This window comes from Mus caroli, unplaced genomic scaffold (genome assembly GCF_978045245.1).
Source record: "Mus caroli unplaced genomic scaffold, Mus_caroli_1 scaffold_5, whole genome shotgun sequence".
Lineage (NCBI taxonomy): Eukaryota > Metazoa > Chordata > Mammalia > Rodentia > Muridae > Mus > Mus caroli.
In genome coordinates, this window is record NW_028227260.1 from 55304102 (window position 1) to 55319410 (window position 15309).

The 15309-nt window shown below is 33.2% G+C and overlaps 1 protein-coding gene across 1 annotated transcript in view; it reads right to left on the minus strand.

Moving 5' to 3' along the window:
• The window catches only part of Dach2 (dachshund family transcription factor 2), a 526586-nt gene that overhangs the window by 177595 nt on the left and 333682 nt on the right, over positions 1-15309 (minus strand). The window lies entirely within an intron of this gene.

The following is a 15309-nucleotide window of genomic DNA, read 5'->3' on the forward strand; positions in this document are numbered from 1 at the left end:
AAAACTCTCAGAGATTGAGACACCAACCAAAGAACATACATGGTCTGCAATGAGGCCCTAGCACATATGTAGCAGATATGTAGCTCAGTCTCCATGGCTTCCTACTCGGGCCTCAGTGGAAGAGGATACACCTAATCTGTTAGTGATTTGATGTGTCAGGATGAATGAATATATTCAATATTGGGTCCACCCTCTGAAGGGGATGGAGGATGGAGTAGAAATAAGTAAATTTTAAAAAGGACTATAGGAGGGGAAGCACTAGAGAGGTAGAGAGGGCAATGGCAAGATACAAGCAATATGAAGGTAGAATTGGAATAAATGGGGGTTGAGGTTTTAGTTGAGGCAACTACCATAAAGAAGGGGGGGGGTGGAAGAGAGAAAAATACTGAGTATGATTGAAAAAGCCGTAAAGAATCACATTAGTTTTATGTAACATTACACATTTACACATGAGATAAACACACACACACTGTTATATCACTGACAAAAACCCTGTTGCTAGGCATGACAAAATCCATTTTAGGTTGTTAGGAGAATTCAAGAGACTCCAAAATCAATACATGCTATTCTCATTGCCTTTGGTTGATCCTAAAGGTTGAAGTTCCTATTATTGAAGATACTATGCATTTTAGACATAGGACTCAGAGAATTTGAACTGCATCTATCCTGAAAGCCTTCTTTTTGAGGATTGGCTTTGATAATACCATATAATACTAACTATACTGCTAACAAGAGATCCTGCCAATTTGTGAAGCCTATGAACCCCAATAATGATCTTGGCAAGATATTCCTACAAGCATAATATTGTTAGTTATACCTGTTTAGTAAACAACATAAATTATACTTAAAGCCTACTCAACAGGATGAAAATCATACCTGATACTGGAGTTTACCAAAGTTTCCAGGGATTCTGATATTTTGGATCTTAGAGAAGATCATTTTACCATTTTAGTAAACTATCATAGGTCCTAACTGCATTTTAAATTCTTATCCTTCTACCCATAGATAAGAGAGGCACTAGCTCTTCAACAAAGAATGCTTTTGTATGCCAGAGAAACCTTCACAGAAGTCCACAATTGGTCAATATGCAGAGAACAATTGATCTCAGGCCTAGTACACAGACTCACTGGATATATACAGTATTTTCCTCTTTAAGGGAGTGTCATAAATTTATTCAGACATCATTTTTTACCATCATAACAGTTATGTCACCTTTGTGTTTGTGGCTATATTCTTGCTAGACTGATTGATATTGTAGCCCCCAGGGTTCACAACTGTGTAAGAGTGGTGATTACTGTTTCCCTCATCAAGCTACATTGCAACTTCTGGCACTATGGAATCTTGCCAAAAGTGATAAAGCTTCTAGATCAGAAATAGCTTGATTTAATTTCCTATGTCTCAAATATGTAGTGCTTTCAGCCATGGGGTCTTACTCTCAACTTTTGTTGGGAGAACAGGAACTATGAACCCAACCAGTATTTTTAGGGATCTTTAAGTCTTCCAGCCTAGCAGATTGATGGAGCATATAACATTTCTGGCATTGAACTTTTTGTTTGAAGGGACTCAAAGTTTGAATGATGCAAAAGGTAAGCAGTAGTGGGGTAAAACAATATTTTGTTGATATGACTGTTATGTTTATGGACTCACAGCAGCTGTGGTTGTCTACATAAGATCTACACAAAATCAAGTCAGTTAGAATTCAAGCATAGATGTGGGAGGGACTCAAGTGCTTACACTCCTAGCTGAGGAGTTATTGATAATTAATGGGTGTCAGTTTTTAGAGATGTGCCTTCTGGTAGGCAGACCATGCTTCAGTTGATGTACCTATAGCTATTCATAATACACCCATTATGAATAGCTCACTAATATGGCTGCCTTAACAAGACCTGAGCAATAACAATACCAATAGACATGTTATCAGGAAACATACATACAATGTGAAAGGGGCAAATCTCCTGAGTATCTGCCTGTAGATAAGCTGCAACACACAATTAAGAACTGTTGAGAAATAAGTAGCACTAAATAAATTCAGATGACTATGAAATAAATTTGGAGGGAAAATTTTGGAGAGAGGATTTTGGAGGAGTCAGAAGGAACTAATGGGATGGCATGAAATTGTCAATGAATTTAAAATGTTATAAATGTTAAAAATTACAGTGACTAAATATTGGTCTGATAATGAAACAGGCACATAAGAATAGAGGTTATAGAAGTAAATGTTAAAATATAAGTAAGTGTAATATATGTGTGTTTCCTTGATACATGGGTATGTCTTCCATTCTAATTATATTTCAGTCACTTAAATATAATATTTCCCAAACCTAAAGAAAGAGATGCCCGTGAACATACAAGAAGCCTACAGAACTCCAAATAGACTGGACCAGAAAAGAAATTCCTCCTGACACATAATAATCAGAACAACAAATGCACTAAATAAAGATAGAATATTAAAAGCAGTAAGGAAAAAATGTCAAGTAACATATAAAGGCAAGCCTATCAGAATTACATCAGATTTTCACCAGAGACTATGAAAGTAAGAAGATCCTGAACAGACGTTATACAAACACTAAGAGAACACAAATGCCAGCCCAGGCTACTATACCGGGCCAAACTTTCAATTACTGTAGATGGAGAAACCAAAGTATTCCACGACAGAACCAGATTCACACATTATCTTTCCACGAATCCAGCCCTTCAGAGTGGTGCATTTAAAAGGGAAATGAAATATTGATTTTCCTACATGTAACAACTAGTATATATTTATGTTGTTGATGACATTTTCATTTTGTATTTTAATATAATTTTTATTTTTAAATTAGATATAATTACATTATTTTGTCCCTTCCCTTTCCTCTCTCTAACCTCTTCCACGTAACCTATTCTCTTTCCCTTTCAAATCCATTTCTTCTTTTAGAAATGCATATTATTGCATATATGTATAAATGCATCAATTTAGAAATATAGCAAATTGACTCCAGTCAGTGTTACTAGTGAGCATATAATTTCAATGGTTACCATTTGGTTTAGATATTCAGTTGAGGATTCTCATCCCTGCAGATGACTAAACCACCTTCTCTTAGCAGTTTAGAGGTGGAAGCTCATGAAATTGACTCCTTCCATGACAACATTTGTTACTGGTACTGTTCAGGTCTCATTATGACAGCCATATTCTTGAGCTATCATAGGTGTTTGTTGGAGACAAAGTCACATCTGATTTTCTGGTCTCAGAAAATCATTTTCCACTATGTACCTTGAACATTAGATATGGTTGTTATACTATAATATTTATGTGACATTGTTCTTAGTGTTATTGAGCTTTAAATCTTCTGTGCATATGTTAGAATATCAACTTTTTGCTTGGATAAGTGCTCTGAAAATATTTTTTTTTTCATTTCATTAGGTTTGTTTTGTTTTGTTTTGTTTTGTTTTGTTGCAACAAGGAATTGCTGTTCAGGAACTTTTCACATGTCTATATTTTGTGTGTATGCTGATCTTATTTTTTTTAGATATTTTCTTTTTTTACTTTTCAAATGTTATCCCCTTTCCTAGTTTCCCCTCTGAAAATCCCCTATCTCCCCCCTCCCCCTGCTCACCTATTTTGTGTCATCTTCAAGGAATCACTTCCACAGCAAGTGTCAAGAGCTTTTTCTGTACTTTGTTCAGGAAGTTGTGCGGTTTCTTATCACATGGTTTAAGTTTTTAATTCATTTGGACAATAGCTCAGTCTCCCATTTCTGCTTGTGGATACCCATTTTTTTTTCAAACACATGCTATTGAGGAGAGTATTACTGCCCTGTTGTATATTTTTCTACACTTTCCATTTAACCTAAGTTCAACATAAGAATATTCTAAACTCTAAAATCCTATTAAGTACATGTGATGCTATATTAGGATTAAAGAGTCTAGGAATAGTCGTCACAGGAAGAAGTTCAATAAATACTTAAAGTAGCATTCCAATTTTATAAATGAGGATCTCTGAAATCCAGAATGGAACTTGTATTAAGTTTGAGAGCCGGCCAGTAAGTAGTAAGGATGTTTTCCTGCCTCCTGCTTTTTCATTTCAAGGGTTCAACAACTAATCCTCTGTTCTTGATTCTTGTTTAACTCAAATAGCTCCAAAATGGATTTGTGTCATCTAAGTCACTGAACAGATTATTGGGGTATTTGTATTATATATTTTTATGTGCTTTAAGTTATTAATGTACATAAAAAAGCTAGACTAAATTTTCTCAGAATAACCTTATAAAACAATTAATCCATTGACCGTTTTCTTTCTATTATATGCTTTTGTGAAAACCCCATGTAGTTTGTATTAACCATTATCATTATTATTATCCATGTGCATACCTATAGAAAAATTTCCTCCCAATATTTTTCATTAGAAAAGAATATTAGATTTACAAATATATTATAATTATAGCCATTAAACTACAAGATTAATATAAGGTTATCTATAACTTGTAACAATATTTAAAAAGAGAAAATGTATTTATGTTTTGCTGTGAGATAGAAAGCTCGAGTTTTGGTGATTAGGGAAGTGGGGGTGTTCTGAGAGGAATTGGGTAAGAAAAGAACTGTATCAAAATATGTTGTATGAAAAATAATTTTAAAATTATAAGGGCAAAACTACCAAAAAAGATAATGACGATGGATTCTTGATGTGACTTGAAAAGAAGCATGAAAATTTTAGTTTCCTAGTTGTTTATAGTGTGACCATCACTTCATAACACTTTGAAAGCTTTTCTGCCAATAATATAGCTCCCAAATGAAAAACAGTTCATATAATTTCCATCTAGCTTTTAAGTACCAAGCAATGACTTATTTGTTCTTTGCAATTAAAGTTGCTTTGGGTCAAGTATGATGTACTAAAACACCTTTGAAATTCCCTATAAGTCAGTTATGAAAATGTAAATCTTCTAGATGGATATAGTATTCAGGATCTTTGTTACAAGATGCTAATTCTCTGAACTCTATGCAACAAAAGCCCACAAAAAACCCCACAAAAACACTAAAAAGAATCTACCACGTTTACCTTAAAACATCAGAATGCAATAAATGGAAACCTGTAAGAATTGAAAATTAGAAGCTATTACAGAAATGTAAAAGTGATAAAATATAAATACAAACAAACTAACAAAAATCAATTGACTATGAGTTGTCCAAACCAACTTGATACACTTACAATACAATGCCTAATCTTAATGTTCAGGGAGTATCATAGAAGAGGAGATAGAATAAGAGCCATAAGGACTGGTCCTCTACTACAAAATAGTATATGTCTACATTACAGGGAAAGCTGCACCCAAGAAATCTTAATATGCTTGCCTAAAACAGACATGAACCATAACGATACTTGACATGAAAATGTGAATAGAGAAAAATTCACAAAGCCTCAAACTTAGATGGCAATCTACAGAAAGGAATAACACTTCACTAGTAAGGGCCCTATGACAGATTATATAATTTCAAGTGGCAAAGCCTAAGCATATGTACGTATCTATATAAATTTGACCCAGAATTGTTCCTGTCTAAATGAAATATAGGGACAAAAAAGTTTCCTGTCTCAGCCTCTCAAGTCCCACAGCATATCTACTGCTATCTGCTATTTCTAATTTCTCTGTTTCTTACTGCAGATATTCAGAGTGTTTTAGATGCAATGCCTATCATCTTAAACATAGAATACAACTGCTCTAAATACAATAACACTATAAGAAGACTAATTTGAGAAATGTATAATGAGGCTTCTGACTTGGATGCAAATTCAACTTCTTGGGTGCTTTTGTTTCTTGCATTTGAATGTTTCTTTGAGTAATAATCATTTACACTTGTAAGTTCTGATATCATCTTAAATTGGAAATATTCCAGCTTTCTAAAATTAATCACAAAAAGTTGTCAATTACTTTGCTCATAACACCAAAGGATATTTTAAGAAAAAAACTGATAAATATTGACTTATGAACAGTAGATAGAATACTTTCTATTATGTTATACAAATTCTAAGGTAATTCATTTGAACATTCTTCCATGGTGTTACAAGTCACATAAAGGTAATTTCTGATAACCTTACAGTCATCTCCATAGGTTTATGACTTTTTTACTGTAAGTTCTAGTACTAGTAGATCCATTGTAAGTCTGTTTGAGAACATACATTATATATAGAGTAGATATGACAAAACTCTTGCAATTTATGTCATTGGAATGTCAATAACTGGTTCTAAGAATTAGCATTTGAAATGTAAGAGAAGAAAATATTTAATAAAAAAATTAGCTTAGAAAAACTGAAAAACAACCTATAATACTGAGAAACCCAAAACAGTAACACTCCTGAAAAGATCTCCAAATAGTCATTGTAGCCTTGCTTCAAAGGGACAAGCATACCTGGTAACATACTTACATTTCCTACTAGTCAGGACTTAAATTCGTTATTATAGACACAAACAGAGACATATATATTTGAAGTAGTTTCCAAAACAAATTAGAATGCTAACTTCAGTATTAATGCAAAATTAGGAAGCATACAGAGAAAATTAGCTTGGTTCTTATATAAAGACAACATGGAAATGTCTCCAATGTTTCTGTTTAATGACTGCACAACTGTTTGAATACACTTAATACACTGGTATGAATAATATAAAATGGGTAAACTGTATATTTAAAAGAATAAAAGGTATATTTGATTCCATCAGCAATCACCTATAATCAAATACTAATAACAATAAAATAGGAAAAAAAGGATCATTAGCATTGATACTAAGTACAAATCTTGGCTTTTTGAAAATTGCTTAATGGTATTTAGGTTTCACATCTACTGTTTAAACTGAAATTAATATATACTGGCAGTATACTGGATTATAACAACAAAGCAATCAGTTATATGACCCTGAAACATTTTATAAGGATAAACTTGCTAGAAAAAGATAACATTATCAGAAGAAAGCTGAAAGCAAACATACTTGACTAATTCATTTACTGACATTTTTTGATGTAAAAACAATAATAAGAGTCATTAATTCAAATAATGAATACATTTGCATAATCAAGTGTTTGCTTGTAGCAGTTATGACTTCAAGGGACAAGTGGAAGAAGACAAACTAGCCATAGCAGAGGAAATGAAGGAAGAAAAGAGAAGACCTAGACAAATTCAAATTAAACATGTGTATACATCTCATGCTCAGATAATTCTCAAAATAGAAGCATATTTAATTATTTACCTGTATTTTTCCATATAGATTTCAGGGAGTACAATGTTTAGGATATCATTTAACAATTTTTATTTCAGGTATAATATTAATATAAAATGTTTTATTATATTACCATTCATAATCAGTGGTAAATTCTGTGAAATTTCATTGTCTACACACCTTTCATCGGGCTAAATACACATCAATCTACTTCATTTTTGGAAGATCAGTTCTTCTTTTGTTAAATATAAAGGTTACTTCCAAAGCAAATTAAAGTAAAATACATTCTTATTTAGAAAGCAAATATAAGAGGAAAGCTGTCTATTTCCTGATAGAAACAAAATGAATGGGAAATTACCCTCATATTCAAAATATAACTTGTCTACAATTAAACTGTAGTTTGAACCATGTAGCAGCTAAAGATAATTCAAATGTGCTTTGTGTTTGTCAAAGGGTGTCAAACTGCCACTAGGAAAATATGAAAAATCAGTAATGCACCACATTCCAGAAAGGCAATTGGCTTCCTTCCTCTAATATATTTTAGGAACTACTCTTTCCTGAGACATATCAGGTAAGTACCAGAGAATCAAACATGTAGTTGCTTCTTCACTCTTCATGACATTTTTTCTCAAAAATATTGAAAGCCAGAAAAAACAACTACTTTGATATTTTGCTATTTTCATTAAACACTATAACACTTTGTGTTCTAAATATTTATATTCTAACTAAAAGAGAAAAAAGAGATTTTGAAGAATGTAAGTATGTGCCACGCACACATATATTACATAGATAAAGTATAAATATAGATTTGTCAACTATATCCACATCAAATAATATAGTGATGCACAGGAAGATACCAGAAACACCCACATGATCAAATGCACATGAGTGCTATGGAAAAGTAAACAGATACAATACAAATATTAATCTGGTATTTGTGTCTTTCATGGATACAAGAGAAGTTTTTAAAGCCTATTTTACTTTGCCAAATGAATTAGAGAATCTATGAGGACCTTTGAAACTCATTCAGTTACTTTAACAGCTAAATATAACAAACTAGTAATGCTACTCTTGTATTAAAACTTTACACTGTTTCTGTGATCAGAAAAAAATTGTTTTGGCGTTTTATTATGATGACCTAGAAGTCTGTATCATATTAGCATCCCTTTTCTTTCTTTTGCCATTAATTAATTTATTTATTAAATTTACATCTCAATAAGAAGCCCCCTCTCCTCCTAGCATCCCCTCACATGACCCTTCTCCACACCACCCCTCCAGATCACCTCTGAAAAGGGGGATGTTCTCCCACGCTCAGGTACCAAACCACCCTAACACCGACTACCATTTCTTTAACTAGAGTTACTACTATTACCAGAGCAGTATTATTTCTAGAATAAATGGGATTTGGGACACTGAATCATTGCCTCTAAAAATATGAAACCACAGTGATTAATTTTTACTAAAATTTCTGGAGAATATTCTCATCAACTAGGGCAACAATATTATGTGTTTGAATTATAGGCATCCACAAATTTCTTGTGCCCTAGTATAATGACAAGGTGCAAAAATAACTGACCTCTTCCCTTGTGGACCCAAAGTGTCTAATGACATGAATTTCTTCTTGAGAATAATAGAAAAATATGTGTAAAGACTATGATTAGGCCAAAGAATAGACCAAAGAACCATAAACATACACTCACACATACACATGCAGTAAGGACACTATGTGCAGTTAGTACATGACTAGGTAATCTATAATGTGGCATATTCGTTGGCTTCCCACAATTCTGTCAGTCTTATTAACAATAAATTCACAAAGAGATACAAACCAGTTTTTCTCCTTGTGACCAATAGCTTCAGGTGGCTAAGGGAAAACAGTAATTAAAAGCGATCAAGTGAAAGAAAAGCCATAAAGAAATTTATCTTTTTCTTAACCCCATTTTTCCAGTCAGAATTACAAACATTTTGGTGATAATATATTTGACCTCAAAACTTCCACAGCAAGAAATTATCAAACAATACACAGCTGGGACATAGATGAGGATGAAATGGCTTAATACACTGTAAGAAATACTATGCTCTTTTGATGTTGAGATAAGGAATTCAGTCTTTTGTGGATTGCAAATTTCTAAAACTATTTCACATCGATATATTTACATACATAACCCATAAGTTAGTGGAAAGAATTATAATTAAACTTTGTTTTGTTAGTTTCTTTTCTTTCATTTGATTTCTGCCTTTTGCCATTTTGTGTTGGGTCTTTGATGTTGTTTAAAGGATGAGCTTCCAGGAAGATTATAGTAACAGTTTCAAACAGTTGGCATAAATAAATAAAAAATTCATTCCTTCTGTTGAAGATGCCAGTAATAAAAAAATATATAGCTCTGTCAAATTATGATTCTTAACCAGTTATCATTGAGATTTTTAATGCATAATTATAGTTTACATTTTAAAACAATTGTTATATGTCACAGATAATGTGAATATATTTTCTAAAATATTTTTTTCATTCTGTCTGATTTACAGCAATTGATTCCAATATATAGGAACTTTAACAGGGGTACATAAAACAACAAAGTTACATACAAGATACATTTTGATTTTTAGTTTCCATTGTTGTGGTTACCAATAACTACACTGATTATCTTTCCAAAGCTGGTCAGAAGTACCTTTACTTCACAATCAACTAATACAAGTGTAAAACAGAACACACTGACTATGTAAGAGCCATTTTATTCTAAAACATCTATATTATTTCTCAACCAGACTACTGGAAAAAAAAACTTTCTGAATTATCTTTAAGTCTCCAATTTTTCTTCAGTACAGGCTATATACTTTAATTAGTGACATTCTCACAAATAAATGTTTTAACATTCCTCAAAGGTATCTAGCTCTTCCTTACATTCTATTCAATGATTTTCTAAATTAAAAATGTGGTATTGATAACCTCATGAAATCTTACTGTGCCCATTTTAATGTAGAATTCCTACTTATTTCTATCGCACATCCAGTACTCTAGATAGAATGAACCCTTTTGCCCATATTAGCTAGGACTCATCTTCCTATTTCTGTTCATTTGTCACTTTTAACTCTGAGATGTAATTTTAATCTAACCAATCTTTAAAGTATCACTTTAGATCTTAACTTGAAATTTTGCTTTATTCTAACAACTTGAAACAATATTTTATTCTTTCTTTTTTTATAGAGTACAATACACAAACATATGGATATCTATTACTCTTCTGAATTTTATTATGATTATATTTATGCTTTCTTTACCTCACAGAAATCAAAGGTTGTGACAACTATTATTAAATACCAATTGTTACTATTTTTTTTTGCTTTGAAGATGATCTAGAATACTTTTTCAAGGGAATAGCATTGTTAGAATATTAATAAATTACTAGTCTAAAACAAAGTAGTCCAAAAGAAGATAAAGTTCTCAGTATTTAGCATGTAGACATACAGTGGATAAAATGTACTTACAAATACACACATGCAATTTATTTTTAAATTCAATTAATTATCATTTGTTGTCATCTTTCTAGTATTTTTAATCAAACATGAAGATTGCTTTATGCCATATTTATTCAATGGCACAAGCAATAAAATGTATTATTTTTCTAAAATATATTAAAGTGTTTTTAAGCAAAATGTTCAATTTTTTTAATGTACAAGCTTAAAGAACTATTTGCCCCTCACAAACCACAGAGTGGCTCTAAGTGGTAGGAAGAAAATTACTTTTACAAATGAGCAGCTACATGTTATCAAATTACAAGGCATTTTCTTCAAAGACCTAAAGAGCTAGCAGAATGACCAGTTAACATGTTTCCACTGACCTGCAGGGAATTTTCCCCACAGTTAATAGCATCTGAAGAATGCTTCCTTTGATTCTTGTCTTTGACACAAAAATGATTGTCCCATTTAACCAGTCTTCTATCACATATATCAGAGAATCCTATTTACTCACACACTACTGGAACATTAAAACACAATAGAATGATTGTCTCAAGAAGAAAAATTTAAAGATAGACTTAAAAAAAAAGAAAAAAACGAAAGGGGGTTGAGATCAAAAGGTAACTTTAATAGATGTTTGACTAAGGTCATACTCCTAGGAAATGGAACACTGAAGATGAAAGAAAAGAAATAGGTTTGGCTTTTGATCTCAGTCAAATCCATTTGGCATTGTTTAGCTTCTATATAATACTTCAGGTTTACGTGATATCGTGATTGAAATGAATTGGCTTTCTTCTTGAAACTTGTATAGCTATGTATTACTTTGGCAGTTAACAGTTTACTGAAACACTTATTACCCTGTGATCTGAGAGTGCAATGTTAGTTATAAACATGAGTTTTTCATTTTATTCAAACATTTCAATATGATACCATTATATATTTATCCAAATGTAAAATAAAAGATAAAATTTAATTCACAGAAAACCAAGACTGGAGTCACTGATATTACATTTACAAAGGCCTCAGTCTATTACCCATTATTTGGATGCACACTTTCTATGAGTGAGAAAGATTTCATGGCTATGTTAAATCATTTATCAAAGGTTGTTATTTGGTAGATATTCTCTAAACAAAATCATCACCAAAAAGCTCAATTGTATTGAAAATGTGTAGTTTCCAAATGAATGGATTATCAAAAGTTTTCAAAAGGAAATAGAAAATGTCAAAAAGAAATATTATGTTAAATATCGCAATTTTATTAAAATACATATCAATGGTTACTATGTCTCACTGACCTCTATATAATGAGTTGTCAATAAAAAAAAAAAAAAAAGATTAAGAACTCTCTGGATTGAAAAGTGACAGCTATCCAGAATTGGTAATCAACTCAAATCTACTTGTCTTTGAAAACAATAGATTAGAATATCCTCTTTCTCACCTTTCCCTTACTTTCTGTCCTTGTCAAAAGATTATTTACTGCCATTTACTACACTTCCATGGTTCCCACTTTTCTGTCCCCAATTCTAAGCCTTAGTAAAGACCATCTCAATCACAAACAGAAGGCATAGTAGAGAAAATGATAAGAGAACTGTGTTAACTCTTCTCTGGAATAAATCAAAGTTTAAATATCCTGAGGATACAAGGCTCAGATTAGAATTCTTTTGAGACTCAAAGGATTTACAATATGTTTGGCATTCCAGTTTCAAGGAGAAAACAGACCAATATTTCAGGAGACTGTCTAGGGTGTTTTTCTGTCTTTCAATATAAAAATCTTTGTGAGGGGAAACAAAATATAGAAAGACTAAAGATTTTCTGAAGAGTTTTCCCCCCACAGTGGAAAGTATAAAGACACTAGAAAATGCTGCTTATCACATTCCCTAGAGAGAAAAAGAGAAGAGTTGAAAGAAAATATTCTCAAATAAATAGCCCATTCCAATGCTATAAGTGTTCAAAGCAAATAGAACTGAGAGTCTCAGTAATTGTCTGATTGAAAAGAAGATGCCTTTGCCTAGTACCCTAGCATAACTAAGAGGCTCCATACAGCAGCCAATGGAAACAGATGCAGAGACCCACAATCAAACATTAGATGAAGCTCAGGGAGTCTTATAGAAGAGTTGAGTGAAGAATTGAAGGTCAGTAAGAGGTTAGGGACCCCACAGGAAGACCAGCAGAGTCAACTAACTTGGACCATTGGGGGCTCCCAGAGACTGAAACACTAGTCTAAGAAGTGTCTTGTAGCCCAGGATGGCCTCCAAACTGGATATATTGCTGATGATGATCTTGAACTGTTGATCTTCCAACCTCCACCTCCAAGTGCTGGGCTTACATGGTGAGCAGATTCTGAAGATGTATCCTAGCAACCACTGAAAAGAACCCCACATCAAGGAATACAAGCTACAGGAGCCCTTGCACAATGGCCACTGTGATGCAGTAAGAACTCCTGTGGCCTAGGCAACAACCCAGAGACTGAAACCCACAAGTGTGAGCTGACCCTGCCTTTAGGATCCCGAGGAGACACTGTAAGAGCAAGAGAGTAAGCCAGCAGGGCCAAAGGCTGCTTCATAAATATGGCCCTAAATCAAAACGCTGAAAATCCAGACTTGAAGCTGGAGCAGGAGCCAGACAAAACAACTTCATTTGTAAAGAACTAAAGGTCATGGACTACTTTCAAACAAATCCCTCTAATCTAAAAAATAAAAAAAAGAAAAGAAAAGAAAAGAAAAGGAAAAAGAGAAGAGAAGAGGAGAGGAGGGGAGGGGAGGAGAGAGGGGAGAGGGGAGAGGGGAGGGAAGGGAAGGGAAGGGGAGGGAAGTGAAGGGAAGGGAAGGGGAGGGAAGTGAAGTGAAGGGAAGGGGAGGGAAGAGAAGGGAAAAGAAAAGAAAAGAAAAGAAAAGAAAAGAAAAGAAAAGAAAAGAAAAGAAAAGAAAAGAAAAGAAAAGAAAAGAAAAGAAAAGAAAAGAAAAGAAGAAAAGAGAAGGAAAAGAAGATGCCATTCTATTTTGTCTTTTGTCCATAGGCCACTTAAAGACAAACAGCTTTTCCACTTACCATATGGATTAAGTTCTAATAAACTGTAATTATTTTACCTTTACTACCAAATATTGTTTGTAGCCTAAATAGAGCAGTCTAAAGGAAGAGGAACCAACATACTTCAGGTTTGTCATGTTTTCCAATAGATGCTGTGATTACAAAACTACCATGCCTTTACTCCAAGCACCCAAGAGGCAGAGGCGTGCCTATCTCTGAGTTCAAAGGTGGTCTGGTTTGCATAATGAGTTCAATGAAAGCCAGGGCTACACAGAGAAGAAATTCTTCCTTACAAAAAGTAAAAAACAAAATGAAAAAATCAAACAAAACAAAACAAAAAAAACAACCAACTAAACTGTAGTTCAGGAGCTACAAAGATAAAATCAAAGTAAATTTTCTTTGATTTTACTTATTGCTTAATTTTAAAATTAAGATAAATTTTGTGATTAAAAAACATTACTTAAATATACATACTGGATTAATGTTAATTTGTTTAATATTTCTACCTCTACAGCCTTAAACAAAAGATAAAGTTTGTTCTTGCTTATGTATTACAATTGAATTCTGATTTCTTTGAAATAGTTTTATAGTTTCAAATTTCAACACATGAATGCACTAGTGTAACTTGAAAGTTATAGGGGGAGTTTCCCTGATTCTTTTCCTAATTATTTTCCCTAGTTGTTGATTAGTTAATAAACACTGTAGAAGCTAATCACTGGTCGAAGATATGGAGGCAGGATTTTCTGGGCAGGACAGGAGAGAGGAATAAGGTCAGATCACACAGGTGGTGGTGAAGTGACAGACATGTAGGTTTCTCAGGGCACTGGTAGTTTTGTGGCCTCCACAGCTTGCAGAGGCCAAGGAAGATGGGGTAGGATAGTCTTTATCCAGCCTTTGAGTTATCTGGTCAGTTCTAAAATATAAAGGTATCTGGTATTTTCCACTCGTGACATTAAAGTGGTCTGGTAGGGAGCTGAGCCAGACTAGAACAGACACTGGCAGAGCTGGCCATAGGGTGGTTAGCTGGCAAGAGAGCAATCTTGTAGCTCTGGAGAGGCAAAGCCAGCATTTGTAGGAGAGAGGTGTGGCTAGGAGTAGCAGGCTGGGTGACTGCTGGTCCCAGAGTCTAGCTGGACCAAGCCTGGGTTTTATAAAATGACATGCTACACAAAGTAATCTTGCTTTTAAAGTTAAGTGGATGAATATGACCAAATACATTATATTTATGTATGAGATTATCTTCTAATGTAGAGTAGTACAAAAACATTTTTGCTTATTAAATTGAGTCAAATATGCAAATTAATTCACCAATTACTCAAAATTGTATAGAATATTTTCAGTGACTCATTAAAATGTATTTATCTCAAAAATTATATATGAGGGCTTCTTTAACGTACAGTCAGTCCCCCAATAGAAGAAAAGTAACAAAAAGTCATATGTCACAGATCTTAAATGTGGGACAAAGAAATATTAGCTACCTGTCTCTTTTATAACAGTAAGTCGAGGAGCATCCAGAATTTAATGTAATGATTTGCACTATAAGCTACAGTATTGAAACATAAGTCAGTTTCAGGATACACTACCCTCAATTTTAAAATGCTGTTTGAATAGTTCATATGTGTTTATAATGTGTGCTGATAAAATC